This window comes from Saccopteryx bilineata, chromosome 6, assembly GCF_036850765.1.
Source record: "Saccopteryx bilineata isolate mSacBil1 chromosome 6, mSacBil1_pri_phased_curated, whole genome shotgun sequence".
Lineage (NCBI taxonomy): Eukaryota > Metazoa > Chordata > Mammalia > Chiroptera > Emballonuridae > Saccopteryx > Saccopteryx bilineata.
The window spans coordinates 158,006,558-158,023,438 of NC_089495.1; positions in this window are offsets into that span (position 1 = coordinate 158,006,558).

Below are 16,881 nucleotides of genomic sequence, written 5' to 3' on the forward strand. Positions count from 1 at the left end.
GCGGTGAAGGGATGCAGAGGGTTCAGACACAACGGAAGTTGCCCACGTGGTTATTTTGCTCTTATAAACGGGCCGGCTTGAGGTCTAAGGGATTGGTGGATCCAGGTAAGGGAAAGTGGTAGAAGCCATAGTCCCAGGCTTGCAGCCACAGCAAGCAATAGCAACATTTCTCTTTCTCAGCTGGAGGCATTGGGAGACCCCACAGCCATCACATGTTGAGCAAAGGTCAAGGTGCCTGGGAGGAGATACCTCGGATCATTTGCTCTTCACTTTCAGGAGGTCCTTAAGAAATGGCCAAGGTGAAAGGTGGCTTTACCCTTTGGAACTTAAGGTTTGTTAGCAGGCAACCCTGACCAGAAAATGCAGATGGACTGTTGGGAACCAGGCCCACTTGCTGAAACCAGTGGCTGTAGAGCACATGAACTACTTTCATTCCCAGATTCAAAGGAGAAAAAGGAAGACGTTCATTCTCTAAGGGCCATGTCAAAGTCAAATTCTACTGTCATTCAGAAATGCAGACATGCTCCACTACTCAAAATACATCCTTTAGCTCCTTTACACGGTTAGAGTGATTGTCATGAAATGGTGACATTTTCTAATATCAGATCGAGAGACAGGAGACAGGAGAAGTTGTGGGTGGGGTTCAGCCTCCCCCAGTACACAATTCAGTTCTGATGAATGTGGGAAACCTCTTCTGTGTTACAGAGGGTGTGACATTTAGTGAATGGATGTATCTTGTGGTCAGAGTAAATTATGGAAAATGTAAAGTTAATATCTTTTGCACGTGACTGGAGAGGTTATTTGAAGCTAAGCGATACCAAACATTACTAGGTGTGTGTCGGATGGCAGGCAGGGAGAGGTGGGAAGATGTGGTTGGGAAATGCTCCATTGAAACTCTCCATTGACCCCGTTGTTAATCTGTAAAAGACTTTTTGGCATTGTCTAATGGAAACTTCAGAAGCAGATGGAAATAGTTTGAGATGGATAATACATATGGGCCTGTAACATGAATTTCCATTTTCCTTACAGGAGTGAACACGGGGAAGTTCTGCATTAGCTTTTGAATGTTAGCAGAATTTCAAAGGGGAAATGATATTTTATACTGAGGCTTCAAGGTGGTTTAGAAACAATAGCCTGATTTGCAAACAATAAATAACACAAAATAAGTGTTTCAATTCTTCCCAGTACAGTATAAAGGTCAACAGTTAGCTTTATATCAGGTGGTTGATAATCCTAACCACCTACTGAGAACAATTCAGCAAATTTCTTTTTTTCCTCTAAAGAATTAGCTCTTTGGAGGCAAGCAATTATTAAGCTCATAAAATATGGAATAGCCGTGTTGATGTTTGTTGTTGTGGCTTTGTTTTGCTTTAGATCAGAGAACTACATTAATTTCAAATTGTAACATGATCTTTGGAAAGATCCTGATTTTAACAATATACTGAGTGTGTAGTGTATCATTTAAAACATTAAGGTTGTATTACCATACTGGCAGCATTGCCAACAATAATATCCCTATAATATACTCTATATGTAGTATTTTCATGGACACGTGAATAGGAAAATAAGACTCTCTTAACACCAAAAAAGATTCTGAATAAAATTTAAATATTCCATCCGATGAATTGCATTTCTCAGCTTTGTGCATGCATCCCTATCACTGCTTAATGGTAACTGACATCTTTCTTCCTCAGCCTGGGTGGGCATGTGTTTTTCCCATCAGTGTAAGGGTCTCACTGGTGCTGAATGGACAGCTCTGGATACCGTCAGATTAACCTGTCATGGGGGCTTTGGGAACAGCAGTGGTTTCAAAGGGACTGTGAACTTCACAAAATTAAATGCAAAGTTGTACATGTATGTATGTATGCACGTTTTTCTGAGATCCATAGCAGTGAAACTGCAACCAAAAAAAGGGGGGGGGGATACAATTTGTTGCTTTACCGCTATCAACAGAAATGCTATTTTCATAGAGTACAATATTTATTATACATTTTAGTAATGTGACCAGTCTCATATCCAGACCGGGGAACTAAATCCTTTTAATTAATAACACCCAAATAGCCACATCAGCTTTTCCACACAATAAAACAAGATCTCTCCATGCACTATCTATAAGGTTTTTTATTAAATATACCTTAAAATATTTTTGCAGACTCAAAGACAATTTATTCCCAAACCTAAAAGAGTTTATTGACTCTTAATGTAAGAGGGATTGGAAGGAAGTGAATTTTGAAAAAAAGAGAGATCAACCAAAGTGCAAAAAGAAAAGTCATTTTTAATGTTTTATTACTGGTATTTCATTGTATAGCAGGTCCTTGAATAACCTAGTTTCATCATAATGTTGATGATATGCCATAAGAACTTAACCTTTCAAATTCTTTTTAAAAACCTTTATTTATTGATTTGAAAGAGAGAGAGGGAGAGAAACATCAATTTGTTGTTCCATGTATTTATACATTCACTGGTTGATTCTTGTATGTGCACTGACCAGGGATCAAACCCTCAATGTCGCTGTATCAGGATGATGCTCTAACCAAGTGAGCTACCAGGCAGGGCCAGAACTTAATTTTTGTTTATATCAATTAGTCTATGGCAAAATTGGTTTCATTACACATTGTTTCAATAAAAGTTGCCGAACCTAACTGACAACATTAAGTGAGCACTTGATGATGCATACAACTGTAGTTCTTAAAATGTTTGTTTCGAATGCATGTGTTTGGTGTTTCTGGAAGAAAGCCTATTAACGTTAGAGTATGTTTTGGGGACTCTGTGAATATGAACAAATGGTAAAAAATTGTAGAGAAGAGTTTGATAAATGTTTACATTAACTTATTATTAAACTAGTCAATAAAAAATTTCTCTTAAAATTTCCAGGTATATTTTGATCAGTTCATATATTGAGTAGTATTTTTTTTTCTTTCTGTACCAATCCCTCAGCCATGCTTGAACTTTCTAGAGTTCTACAGCATTGATGACCCAGCTATACTAAATGACCAGTGTCTCTCTGGTGCCTTCTGTCTTTCAAAGTAAAATGTCAAAAAATTTTAACTTTCTTATAAAAAGCTGTTTAACACAAGGATAAATTTGTATTTCTCCCCATGCCCCTTTCAATAGGAGGTTCTATTTATGTCAATAATATGGTGAATGATCATGTTCCAATACAAATTCTGGACAAAAAGAGATAACTGCATTGTGAAACTTTCACTGGAAATATCCCTTTCAAATAACTTTGAGAATTCGGTTATCACTGTAGCAGCCATATCTCAATTGAAATTCAGTGTGCTACTGTATATGCATTTTTTTTTAGAATATTGAACATAATGGCACAAAGACTACCTACTTAGTTCCCTGAACGGAGGAGTTTTAATTGGAAAATTTTAATCGTTTATGTAGCCCTCAAAGGCGAGAAATTTAAGAGGGCCACAAGGGGGCAGCAAAATACACTGGATTTCCTTAAGCGGTGAAGCAAAGGCACTCCGCTGGGTGCTCCTGGGAGCGGTTTAATGAAGGCAAATACTGATGGAAGTAGCTGGGCTTTGAGCCATACTCAAGCACAGGCATTTCCAATACAAGTCCATGGTATTGCAAATAAAAGTATACTCCCTAGGATCACTGGATAGATGAGACACCAGCTTTCTAAGTATTTCTCGTGGTGGGCTCTTGGTGATTGGCATGCCAAGTACCTGTACCTCCCGACAGAACAGGGTGTGAATTCCCTTCCCCTTTTCCCTATTAAGTGTTCCCTGGATTGTTTTTTTTCAGAATTAAAAAGTTGTTTCTTTAAATTTTTTTACTATTATTAATTTTAATGCAGTGACTTTAACAAATCAGGGTACATATGTTCAGTGAAAACATCTCCAGATTATTTTGACATTTGATTATGTTGCATACCCCTCACCCAAAGTCAAATTGTCTTCCGTCACCTTCTATCTGGTTTTCTTTGTGCCCCTCCCCTCCCTGGATTTAAGGGGGAGAATAACAATAGTGTAAAGTGTCAATAAGACTTATTTGTTTTTAAAATAGGGATACAGGCTCTCCTCTGAAGCAGCAGTGAATACTTATGAATCACTAATTATCAGGAGCTTACAAAATGCAGCCGAGTTCAGGATACTAGGAACACCTGAGCTCTGTTGTCAGCATTCTTGCATGTGGAATTGTTAACCTTGGGTAGATTTCTTTTGAAAAGACTTTATTTATTGATTTTAGAGAGAGAAAGAGAGAGAAAGAAGTGGAGGAGCAGGAAGCATCAACTCCTAGTTGCTTCTCATATGTGCCTTGACCAGGCAAGCCCAGGTTTTGAACTGGCGACCTCAGCATTCTAGGTCAATGCTTTATCCACTGCGCCACCACAGGTCAGGCTGATTTCTTAATCTCTAGGTATCTTAGTTTATTCACTTGCAAAATGAAGAAAATACAAGAAAGCCAATGGGAAAAAAAAATGCATGCTACTGTTTTAGCTCAGTGCCTGCCATGTGGTAAGAATTCAATTAAGTTAGCGGCTATAAAATCATTGGAATAGCTGATTGGCATGTGGGAGTGATCGCTAGTTATTTCTTGATAGCTAATGAGAATACACATTTTCTCACTTCATTCTCACAACTAGTGTGAGTGCTAGGTTTTATTGTCCTTCATTTTTAGAGATGACAAAATTAAGGTTCAGTCATCAGTTACCTTGAAGACCTGGAATTCAACCCCCTGGCTTTTTTGTTCCAAGCCCATGTACTCTCCGTCACACTTGGGTGGGTAGATGACTGTCATCACTTTTCTCTTCTGCTCTTAGTAACTCCTACCGTCACCTGAAATCATGTGGCAGTTCTTGAAAATAACTTGGTTGGGTTAGGTTGGGCTAGGCCTGCACAGAACAATCAGATGATGTTTTCCATGCACTGATCCGACCTACAGAGGGTGTGGGGAAGGAGGAGAGGGGAGGGCTTTCTTGCAATCATGAAAGAAGGAATTTATGTTCAAATGTCTCAAACCCAGAGCAGCCTCAACTAGGAAATCAGTCGAAGGCAACTTCCCTTCAACTCGTAATCACATGTGTTTGTGCCTCTCCCACATTATCCAGAACAATGCCCATCTATCGAAACAAGCCGGAATGAGTTGACTCATCTACAGTGGAAAGATGTGTAGATGACTGGGATCAGTGCATGTTCCTGAGGTCTTGACGTCTTTGTAAGAAATAACAGGTAAATGCATAGAATTTGCTCCACTTGGTTCTCTCTTCTCCTTTAAGGAGGCAAGCCCTCTCTTTCCAGTTTGTCATTGGAAATGACACCCTCACTTACAGAATACTGTTCCTCGCCATATGCATTGGAGAATTACAGTGAGGCTATATTTTAAATTAAAACAACAACAACAACAACAAAACAACCACACAGACCAACAAAGAAAAACACAAGACACGTATCCTCAGGTTAAAGCAGCTTGATAATGCACAAATTCTCTACTCAGACCAGCAATTTCTTCCCACTGGAGAGGTGAACAGTGCAAAGCTACCAACAAAAAGGCCACTAACCTATCAACACTGTTATTCTTAAAGAAAATTATGGATATGATACAAGGTATTTCCTTCAGCACCTATTGAAGTTAAAAATAAAAAAGTATTTGACAAAAACTCTGGTGTTTCCCAAATGAGTAACAGCGGTCCTGAGAGCCTGACCTCTTCACGCGATAATGTGAGCACTTATTGGGAGAGGTCTCAGGAGGCTGGGGGAGCACAGGTTGACCCCAGAGCTGAATCCAAGCAGTTGGAGGTTCCCATCCTCCTAGTCCTTAAAGTACAACTTCTGGCCACGTACCCACAATGGAAGCTGTTTTTCCAGAAGGCTATCTGAGAGCACAAAGTGATGTTGAGACCACTGGGACTACACAGTGGCTGAGCCCTGTTAAGGCCTCTGTATAAACTGTTAAGAATCCGTGGAGCAGGTGTGGAGGACATCTACTCTGCTGTGGCACCCAAGATAAACCTCGTAAGTCCCCTCGCTTCTTTTTTACTTATTGGTTCTTTTTAAAATTAGTATTCCTATTGATTTTAGAGAGAAAAGGAGAGAGAGAGAGAGAGAGAGAGAGAGAGAGAGAAGAGAAACATCGATTTGTTGTTCCAATTATTTAGCATTCATTGGTTGATGCTTGTATGTGCCCTGACCAGGGATTGAACCCACAGCCTTTGTGTATCAGGATAATGCTCTAACCAACTGAGCTACCCGGCCAGGGCCCAGGTCCCTTGCTACAACCTGCCACCTACCAATTTTTATCTCTAATTTCACTGGGAAGCCCCCGAGGTTTCCTTCCAATCAAAGGCGTCACCAGTGCTTGAGAGCCCAAATAGCTCCTGGCCACCAGGACATCAGTCTGAAAAGTTTAGTACTAACTGGAGAATGCCTGTAAAGGACCTTCTTGTATTCTTCAGCACCCTTGACCTAGACTCGCTGTGGTTTGGGGAGAATCCTCAGTACACTTTGTTTTTACTGAGGATAGGTGTTGAGAGGCACCCGGGCTTCCTACCCATTAGGCTCTCTGCTGAGGAAGGGGTCCTGGTGACCACGTCAGAATGTGGTGGTGAGGGAGGGGGTTGGATGGGGGTTAATGGCCTCTGCTTTCTCTTCCCTCCACTCTTTAGCTCATTCTAGAGCCAGGCATATCCTCTGAGGAGTACTGCCCATGTGCTCCGAAGAACAGCTCCATCATATTTCTTTCTGTCTCAAATCCCTGCAAGTGAAACTAACGTGAGACATCATGTCTTTGGTAGATGTTCTATCACTTGAGATATTGAAGCATATGGGAAGGAATTCTACATCATACGCACGTGGGACAATCAGGTATGGGAAGATATATAAATTATACTTCAATAATTCCTTTTTAATTTTACTTCCTCCTTTATTATTTTTTAAAAAATTGAATTTATTGGGAATACATTAGTTAATAAAATTACATAGGTCACAAGTGTATAATTTTATAATACATCATCTCTATACTGACATGTGTGTTCAAAGCCAAGCTTCCTTCTGTCACTGTGCATTCCCTCCTTACTCCCTTCTGCATTTCCCCACCCCCTTTCCCTCTGATAATCACCAAGGCTCCGTACCATTGTCTGTCTCTGAGGGTTGTTTTGTTTTTAATCCCTTTGTGTTTTTCACCCAGTCCTCCAATCCCCCACCCCTCTGACAACTGTCAGTCTGACTCTGTATCTATGTGTCTGATTCTGTTTTGTTTGTTAGTTTATTTTTTTCATTAGATTCCACATATGAGTGAAATCATATGGTATTTGTCTTTCAGGTTCATTCATGGTGTTGCAAAAGGAAAGATTTCCTTCCTTATTACAGCTGAGTAGTATTCCATTGTGTGAATTAAATGTACCACAACTTTTTATTTCACTCATCAACTGATGGGCACTTGGGCTACTTCCAGATCTTGGCTCCTGTAAATAACGTTGCACTGAATATAGGTGCATATATTCTTTCGAATCAGTGTTTTGGCTTCCTTTGGATATAATCTCAGAAGTGGAATCACTGATCATAAGGCAGTTCCATTTTTAATTTTTTGAGGAAACCCTATATTGCTTTCCACAATGGATGCACAATGGATTGCTTTCCACTCTGTATTCTCACTGACAGTGTGTAAAGGTTCCCTTTTCTCCACATCCTTACCAACACTGTTGTTTGTTAATGTGTTAATGATAACCATTCTGACAGGTGTGAGGTGATAGTTCATTGTGGTTTTAATTTGCATTTCTCTGATGGTTAGTGATATTGAGCATCTTTTAATATGTCATTGACCATCTGAATGTCTTTTTTGGAGAAGTGTCTATTCAGGTCTCTGCCCACTTTTTAATTGGATTTATGTGTGTGTTGAGTTTTAGAAGCTCTTTCTAAATTTTGGATATGAACCCTTTATCAGATGTCTCACTGGTGAATATGTTCTCCCATTCAGAGCATTGTCTTTTCATTTTGTTGATGGTTTTCCTTTGTTATACAAAAAAATTTTAGTTTGATTTTATTTTTCCTTTTGTTTCTCTTGCCCAAGGAGATATATCAGAAAAAAATATTGCTATGATAAATGTCTGAGATTTTGTAGCCTACTCTAGGAGTTTTTTGGTTTTGAGTCTCACAATTAAGTCTTTATTTTGAGTTTATTTTTGTATTTGGTGTAAGAAGGTGGTCTAATTTCACTTTTTTGCATGAATCTGCCCAATTTTCACAACACCAGTTGTTGAATAGACTGTCTTCACCCATTGTATGTTCTTGCCTCTGTCAAATATTAATTGACCATAAAGGCATGAATTTATTTCTGAGCTCTCTATTCTGTTCCATTGATCTATATGTCTGTTTCTATACCAGGACCATGCTGTTGTGATTACCATAGTCTTGTAGTAGTTTGATATCAGGTAGTGTTATTCCTCCAACTTCGTTCTTCTTTCTCAAGATTATTGTGGCTATTTGGGGTCTTTTGTGGTTCCCGATAAAGTTTTGGAATATTTGTTCTGGTTCTGTGAAATACACCATTGGTATTTTGGAAGAAATTGCTTTGAATCTATAGATTGTTTTGTATAGTATGGACATTTTAATGATGTTAATTATTTCTGTCTATGAACACAGTATATGCTTCTAATTATTTGTATCTTCTTTAATTTCTTTCTTCAGTGTCTTATAATTTTTCAAGTCCAGGTTTTTCTTAGGTATTTTAGTATGTGTGTGTGTGTGTGTGTGTGTGTGTGTGTGTGTGTGTGTGTTTGGTATAATTAAATTGTAAACGGGATTGTTTTTTTAGTTTTCCTTTGTGATAGTTCATTATTGGTGTATAGCAATGCAACTGATTTCTGGATATTTATTTTGTAACCTACTACTTTACTGAGTTTGTTTATCAGTTCTAGTATTTTTTTTTGTCGAATCCTTAGGGAATGTATGTATAATATCATGTCATCTGCAAATAATGACAATTTTACTTCTTTCTTTCCATCATTGCTTGATAAACTATTGGAAACCACTTCTCTTCTCACATTGGGCCTTTCATTTAAAACATGCGAAGATACACTTTCTAAATTTTTATAAAGGAGATTTGTAGGTCAGCCTTCAACATAGGAGCATGTTCTTGCTGAAGGGAGAAATCCAAATGGACAACATTAATTTACTGAAGCACAGATGTGTCTGTACAGCCCTTCCCACAAGCTGCCAGACCTGCTTAGTAGTCTGTCCATACCCAGGAGGCGCCTTCACAGGAACTTGTACAGTAAAGGAACTAGAAAGTTCATCACTGAGGTGCTTTTTCTTTTCCTTTCCTTTCTTGTCCCCCCCTTTACTTTCCTTTACTTTCTTTCTTCTCCTCCTCCTCCTTCTTTAAGAAATGACATAATTTAAGATGCCACCACAGGTGTTTTAAAAACATATATTTACCTTCCTATTTTGGAAATGACCTAAAAGGAAAAAATGATGTAAAGGAAGAAAACGACAGGTTAGACTAGTTCATCCTTTTCTTTTGTGAGGATACATTTTTTTGAGTGGAAGGATTGGTCTCTAGTAGCCTAATATGGTGGTAGCCGGAGACTCTCTGATCGTCATCCGGGTGATGTTTATGCTTGTTTGAGGAATGAAAAGGTGATTTAATTTTGCATATGTGTTAGTGTGTGTGGTGTGAACAGGATCAACACCATGCCCCATGAGAGTAGCAGAATAAGGATCTCATCCGAATGGTATAAGAAGGTATGATTATGGAACCTGAGAGATGTGTGGTGACCGTCAGTCAGTCCGGAACTTTATTGTGTTCACAGCGGTCCATTCCACACCCCTAATCCTCGCCTGGCTGGTGGACCTCAGCTGTGTTCTTTTCACGCTCCCATTGGGTGTTTTCCTCCCCGAATGCAGGTGAGAACTGCTTCATCAGGGCAGCAGGAAAATGTGCAAAACAATAATCTGGAGATTGATTTGGGAGAAATCCCTTTGGTCTATGAAATTACACGTATCTTAATAGCCTGACTTGTAAAAAAAAAAAAAAAACCCAGCAAACAAAAAATAAGCAAGAACCAGAACCAAAAACATTAATATCAATAACCAAACCAAACACACAAAAAAACTGTCCTCGGCTTCTCTGGGTTGCTAATTCTTAACAAAATTTTAAAAAGTCTTATAAAAATAAGGCAGTTTCCTGTAGGAAATGCAGATAAGCAAGAAGAGAATGAAATCACCTACAACCCGAGCATTCAGAGATAACATGTATCAGTTTGTGGTGCTGACTTTCAAGACTTTCAACTTGTGTGTATGTGTCTTTCTGTCCTACACACATTCAATATACAGAATATAAACTTATATAATATGTAAAATTTGTAAAATATATAATTAGAAACATTTTTGCTTTTATTTCTCTGCATAAGCATACCCACCCTTTAATAACAGCAAAATTTAAGACTGTTTGAATATACTACAGTTAATGTAACTGACCATTATTGGGTTTGTCAGGTGTTTTTCAATTTTTCCTTCTTACTATTTTATAAAAGTTGTTCTTGTAGCTAAATCTTTGCCCCATTACGAATTCCTAGAAGTAGGATTTGTATGGTAAAGGGTAAGGATGTTTTAAATAGCACTGAAATATTTAGCATTTGATGTTCAATAACACAACCCACTTTTTAGAAAAATCTTACCAACATATTTTCTCATCAGCAATGTATAAGGTTGCCCAGGTTTTCACAGTTCCTGAGTGTAATCAATAAAAAATATTTAAAGGTGAACTTGTTTCAAAAAAAGAGAACGGCTAAACAGCTTCATACCATTGTTCTGCATATGCAGACTTTATTGCAGGGCCAAGGTCTTTTTCAGGAATGCACTTGTTACCAAATGACTGAGAGTCATAGTGAAGGCAAAAGCCCACAGTGGTTGTGCCAAGGGTCTTGTGTATTCATTTATAAGAAAGGTCACGTCTTTCTTGCTTATTTCAAAGGAGCGGAAGCTGGCTTGCTTCCAGGTGGGATATCCTGATTGGAAGTCACCTCTGACACTCAGCTTTGCTCCTTCCTTACCGGGTTTTTGGTGCAGATCCCTTAAAGAAGAGTGGAATGTCTACAGAGGCTGCTTTGCACACTTACACGGTGTGACAGACACACGATCTACTTAGTCATCCTGTTTCACTTTGGGGCCCAAGGGGAAGGGGAGAGGAAACAGGCTGAGAAAATTGGAGGTTCTTCCTGGTAAGTCCATTTCAAACATTAGTGTTTGGCCCACAAACAGCTGTTACACGAATTATTTGTATTAAGAACAATGAGTAATAATTTAAAAAAATTGTGCATGCTTGCCAACACTACTGTTAGTGCTATACAGTATGCTTAGGTCAAAGTCCTTGTTAGACCTTTTATAATAGCCTTGAAAATAATGTCTTATGTTTGCAAAGCTCTTCAGACTTGACAGAGTGTTTTCTTATTGACAAGCTCATGTATAGTGAGTTGTTAGATCTAGATCTAGTGGCAGGCTCTTCGTGTTTTTACCTGTCTTTGAATAGTACTCAATTTCAGACATTCTGTAGGTTCCTTCAGTGCCAGGTTTATAATGCAAATCCTTACTTAAAAAACAATGATGAGCTCAAATCTTTTATCCTATTTCTTTACTGGATGGAGTGCAATAGCCAATGTGGTTAATTGTTATGGCACATTTAAATAAAAAGATATAAAAGTCAAACTGTGGCAAGATAGGCTTTCACTCAGTGTCTTGTCCACTGGGAGTCAACATAAAAAGTCCTGTGGGTCTTGGATTAGAAAAGTCCCCAAACATTTTTCATGCATGGCTGGAAGTATAAAAACTTGGTGTCCTGGCTCTAGTCCAGGGTAAAGGGGAATTTCAAGAGCTGGTTCACATATTTGTAATTTTCCAGTTTGAGGCACACACTTCCTATCCTGTCCGGCCACTTATGCTGTCTGGGAGCAGATAGCAAATTGATCGTGAAGAGGGCAAAATCTTCTTGATGGCTGTAGAACCATGAAGTGCTGCGAGATGTTTTCTGGATGAAACGTTCAGGGAGATGATTAATTTTGTAACCACTCTGTGGTCCTTAGCGCCCTTCTAGACTTACAACATTTTATTAGTGTGGTTTACACTATTAGTTTATTTAGAGAGTCATTATGAATTATTGATGGTGTCATTCCACTGTGGGGAAGGCGGGTAAAAGGGAGGAAACAGAAAGGCCTAGACATTGGTGTTTTTAATGCCGGCTCATGAGCAGCACTGCTCTGAGTGCTTGGGCGATCTACAGAGATATTTGCTAATTCCAGAAAAGAGAGGCTGGTGCAGAGGATGAGCAGAGGAAGAGCAGAGGAAGTTTCATGCAGCAGAATGGCCCTGGAGGGTCTTTGAGCAACAAAATAGTAGCATGAGCAACAGGATGATTGAAACAGAAGATCTTCACAAAAGTTGGGAGAAAATGAGTTAAGAAGAGAAAAACCAAGAGTCATTTAACTCCGCAGGTTGCTAGAAGCTTTTAAAGAGCCAGAACCCTAGCCGTGGCCTGTTTGCTCAGTGGATAAAGTATTGGCCTGGCATATGGGCTCCTGGGTTCAATTCCCAGTAAAGGCACACAGGAGATGTGACCGTCTGTTTCACTCCCCCTCGTTCTCTTCCTTCTCTCTCTTCCACCCTGCATCTAGTGGCTTGATTGGTTTGAGCATCAGCCTTAGGCACTAAAAATAGCTCAGTTGATTCAAGCATCCGCCCAAGATGGGTGTTGCTGGGTGGATCCCATTTGGTGCGCATGTGGGAATTTGTCTCTCTAGCTCCCTTCCTCTCACTTAAAAAAAAAAAAGCTAGAGCCAAGTGCTAAGAGAAATCTCTAAGAAGAGGGATGCCCCTGGTCTGTCCCACGTGGGCTGCATAGCCCATTGTGGGTGTTTTGTGGGTGTCTTCGGGAGAGGTTACTCTGTTCATAATTATAGGTGGCTCCTGAGAGTGGGCAGGCATCCCTATTGGGAGAAGGGGAGGGGAGCAGAGGGCATTTACATAAACATTAGTACTTTTCTCACTGTAAAAACTTACACAAATAAACCCAAAGCCCTTGCTGATGGCTACCCTCAATCTCAGCGTTCTTTTTTTTTTTTTTTTTTTGACAGAGATAGAGTGAGACAGAGAGAGGGACAGATAGGGACAGACAGACAGGAAGGGAGATGAGAAACATTAGTTCTTCCTTGCGGCACCCTAGTTATTCATTGATTGCTTTCTCATATGTGCCTTGATGGAGGGGGCTTCAGCAGACTGAGTGACCCCTTGTTCAAGCCAGTGACCTTGGGCTCAAGCCAGTGACCTTGGGCTCAAGCCAAAGACTTTGGGCTTCAAGCCAGTGACCTTTGGGCTTTAGCCAGTGACCATGGGGTCAGGTTTATGATCCCACGCTCAAGCCAGAGACCCTGCACTCAAGTCGGTGACCTCAGGGTTTCGAACCAGGGTCCTCTGCTTCTTAGTCCGACACTATCCATTGCACCACCACCTGGTCAGGCAATCCTGGCATTCTTGTCTGATCTTCTTATCCCTCTGCAGGGTCTGTGTGCTCTTTTGTGACTTTGGCTTTCTGTAAATGGTGCCCTACTGCACAGATAAACCAAAGCTTGCTTGCAGCTTGTCAAGTGTCTTTTGAAACTGTTTCCGTACCAGTAATATAGAGTCATTTTTGTTTTAAACTGCTGAATTGCATTCCATGATATACTCTACACCGCAGGTCCTTCCATAATGTCATTTCTTTCAAAGTTGTTTTGTTATAATGTTGATGAGAGAAAAAACAATCGATTCCTGGCTTGGACCACTGTGTGGAGTTTTCTCCAGGGGCTCTGGTTTGCTCCTTTGTCCCAAGAATGTGCACATGAGGTGAACTGGCCTGTTGACTCTGTCCCGGTCTGAGTGCTTGGGAATGTGGTTGTGTATGGCCCTGTGGTGGAGGGGGCCCTGTGCTGAGTGGGTCCTGCTTTGCCCTCTGAGCTACTGGGAGAGGCCCTGGCCACTCGCTGCCCTGAACTGGGATAACTGGGTTGGAAAATAATGATCCTATTCATTTTTATTCATTTTTCATAAATGCATGTATAGCTCACATTTATTTCAATGTTTACGATTAGAAGTGTTTGGCATCTTTATTTAGAAGTTTGGTGATGTTTCTGCAGCCAGACATATGCCACAGGAAGTAAACTCTTGTTTATATTAAGGAGCCTATGGAACGCTAGCTGTGTCATGTGTCATTTTGCTTCAAGTCCGTTTCCAAAAACCTATCGACGACGTAAAGTGAGGACTGATTGTACACGTAGTCTTCCTGTTAGAAATATTAAGGTTTTCTGAAGCTGCCTGTCCCATAAGAACGGTTGTAGATTTCAGGTGTTTGTTGCCAGCTATTTTCCTGCCCAGTCAGGGGAGAAGAAAGGCTATTGCAGTAATATCTAAGACTGGTCCACTGGCCAGCACAGGTAGGACTGTCAAGCACAGTATCTGAATGTGTGTTGTGTGAATAGACCTACATTATTCCTTCTACTTATCTGGAGAGGCCAGTGTCTCCACTAGAGCATTAGCATTAAGGAGACGTGTGAACATAGGGGCAGTTGTATTTATATCAACAGGGCAATTAGATTATATCATATTAACATTTTTCTGTTTTAGCCTATAAATACATGTTAACATAAATATAATTTAATCTATATTTTAGATCTTAGTAAGAACCTTCTCTTAAACCAATCCTTTTATTACTTTAAGTTTTCAATAGATTAATAGAAACAATGATGCAAACCTAACATTTTTGGCAGTAGTTTATGGCAGTGCTTAGAACACATGCTTTACAGCCAAAGGTATTGGTATTCGTTTCTGATGTTAATGACTGTGTTGCCTTCTTATTCTGTGGCTGAGACTTGACTGATCTCTGGTTACAATCCCTGGGTATCATTCAAGTGGCCATAAAAGGGGTTTATTTTACTCCTAAAAATAATTTAAAAGAATAAATCCTATTATGGAGAATAATGGTTTGATTGTAACACCTGTGACAAATAGCGAACTGACAAGTAATAACGACCTAGTTTAAAAGTATTTATCTTGTTCATGAGTTTCAATCATGGATATTCTTGTGTTAGCAGGAAGGGAAATATGTATCTAGCACCAAATGGAAAGTAATACAGGTAGTGTTGTGATAGAGGGCCCATGCAGGGGGGATATTTCATTTAAGGCTCTGAGCCTTCTGTATCATCAAGTAAATATTAGGTGTTTTCAAAAAATAATAAAAAGTAAGCTTTTCCCTAATGGCTTTGGTAACTGGCTCCATTTGGAATAGAACTATGAATTCAGTGCTGGGCATGTGAGAGCAGAGGTATGGAGGATTGCACTACCTTAAAGTCCCTAAGGGCACAGCGTGTCTTGTCTGATCTACTGCATTTGGAAATTTCAGATATCTCAAAAGGTTTTGATTGGACTGAACAATTGGCTATAAATTTTGACCTAACAGAGATAACTTGGAGTTTTTTGGGGAATTTGATGATGACACATGATGATTTTCTCATCTGGCAAAGAAGGTGTTTTGAAGTATTGTTATAGAGTGGGGTGAATCTTTCTGGAAGTATGTAGTTTGATTGTGCTCATAGTAGCTTCCCAACCATTGCTTGAAACTATAAAATCTTGGAGAATTCTTTTTTTTTTCTTCTTTTTTTAAGTGAGAGTAGGGGAGACAGAGAGATAGATTCCCATATGCGTCCTGACAAACTAGGATCCACTCGGCAAGCCCCCTACTGGTGATGCTCTGCCCATGTAGGGCTGTTGCTTGGCAACCAAGCTATTTTTAACACCTGAGGTGGAGGCTCCACAGAGCTATCCTCAGCACAAGGGGCCAACTAGCTCAAATGAATCGAGCCATGGCTATAGGAGAGGAAGAGAAAGAGAAAGAGAGAAGGGGGAGGGGAGAGGGGTGGAGAGGCAAATGGTCGCTTCTCCTGTGTGCCCTGACCAGGAATCAAACCTGGGACATCCACACCTTGGGCAGATGCTCTACCACTGAGCCAACCAGCCAGGGTGGAGAATTCTTATGTTGCTCCTAAAACAGGCAGGAGCCTTTGCTCACTCCCTGGCAAAGAGATATGGCATTTCCATCTACCCAGGCTCAGGACATAGAAAGCTCTTCCTCCCTGGGGCATTCACTCTGCACTAGGCGAAGGGATTGGCTTCTTTCAAGGAGTTTTTGATTTGTTGTGCCAGTTTGAGCAAGGGACACATAAGTAGGCTTGATTTGTCTTTGTTCATAAGAGGAAAACAAGAACCTCTCTGTTATCCTTCAAGTAACCAACAAATACTTAGGGAGTACTTACCAGGTACTTTCAGTTGCGCCATGTGCTTTTGGAAATGTGGAAATGAATTAATAGAAATTTCTGAGCCATTTCCCCCACCAGTGTCCTCCTCTCCAGGCAGGATCTTCCACTTATCTCTACCTAAAAGCCCCAAGTCTGATAACACTGGGAATTACATCCTGCCTTCTCAGAAACACCCAGCACATCTAGAGGGAAAACAAAGTCTGGCACATTCTGGAGCTCTGGCCTTGGGCTTGCTTGAATTGGACTCCTTGCCCCTTCTTCTTGTCTGTGTCCTGGACCCCTTGCCAGCCAGCTTTTTGTTTGGTTCCTGAGTCTATTACTGGTCTCTCCAGACTTAGTGCCTGTCCGTGTGTCTGCCTCTGCATGTTCCAAGTCAGATTCTCATCTTCCCCTGCCAACTCCTGAATCTGCCCCATGTGTTGACCTCACTTTGGTGACTCCAAGTCGAGTTTTGTGCTCTAGATTCCATCTTCTTTCCATGCTAGAGCCTGATCCTGAGCCACAGTTTATACCTGTCATACCATAATCCAACTGTTCATGGGCAGGTTGGTCAAGAGGGCATGAATGTCTTGTTGAAATATTATTAC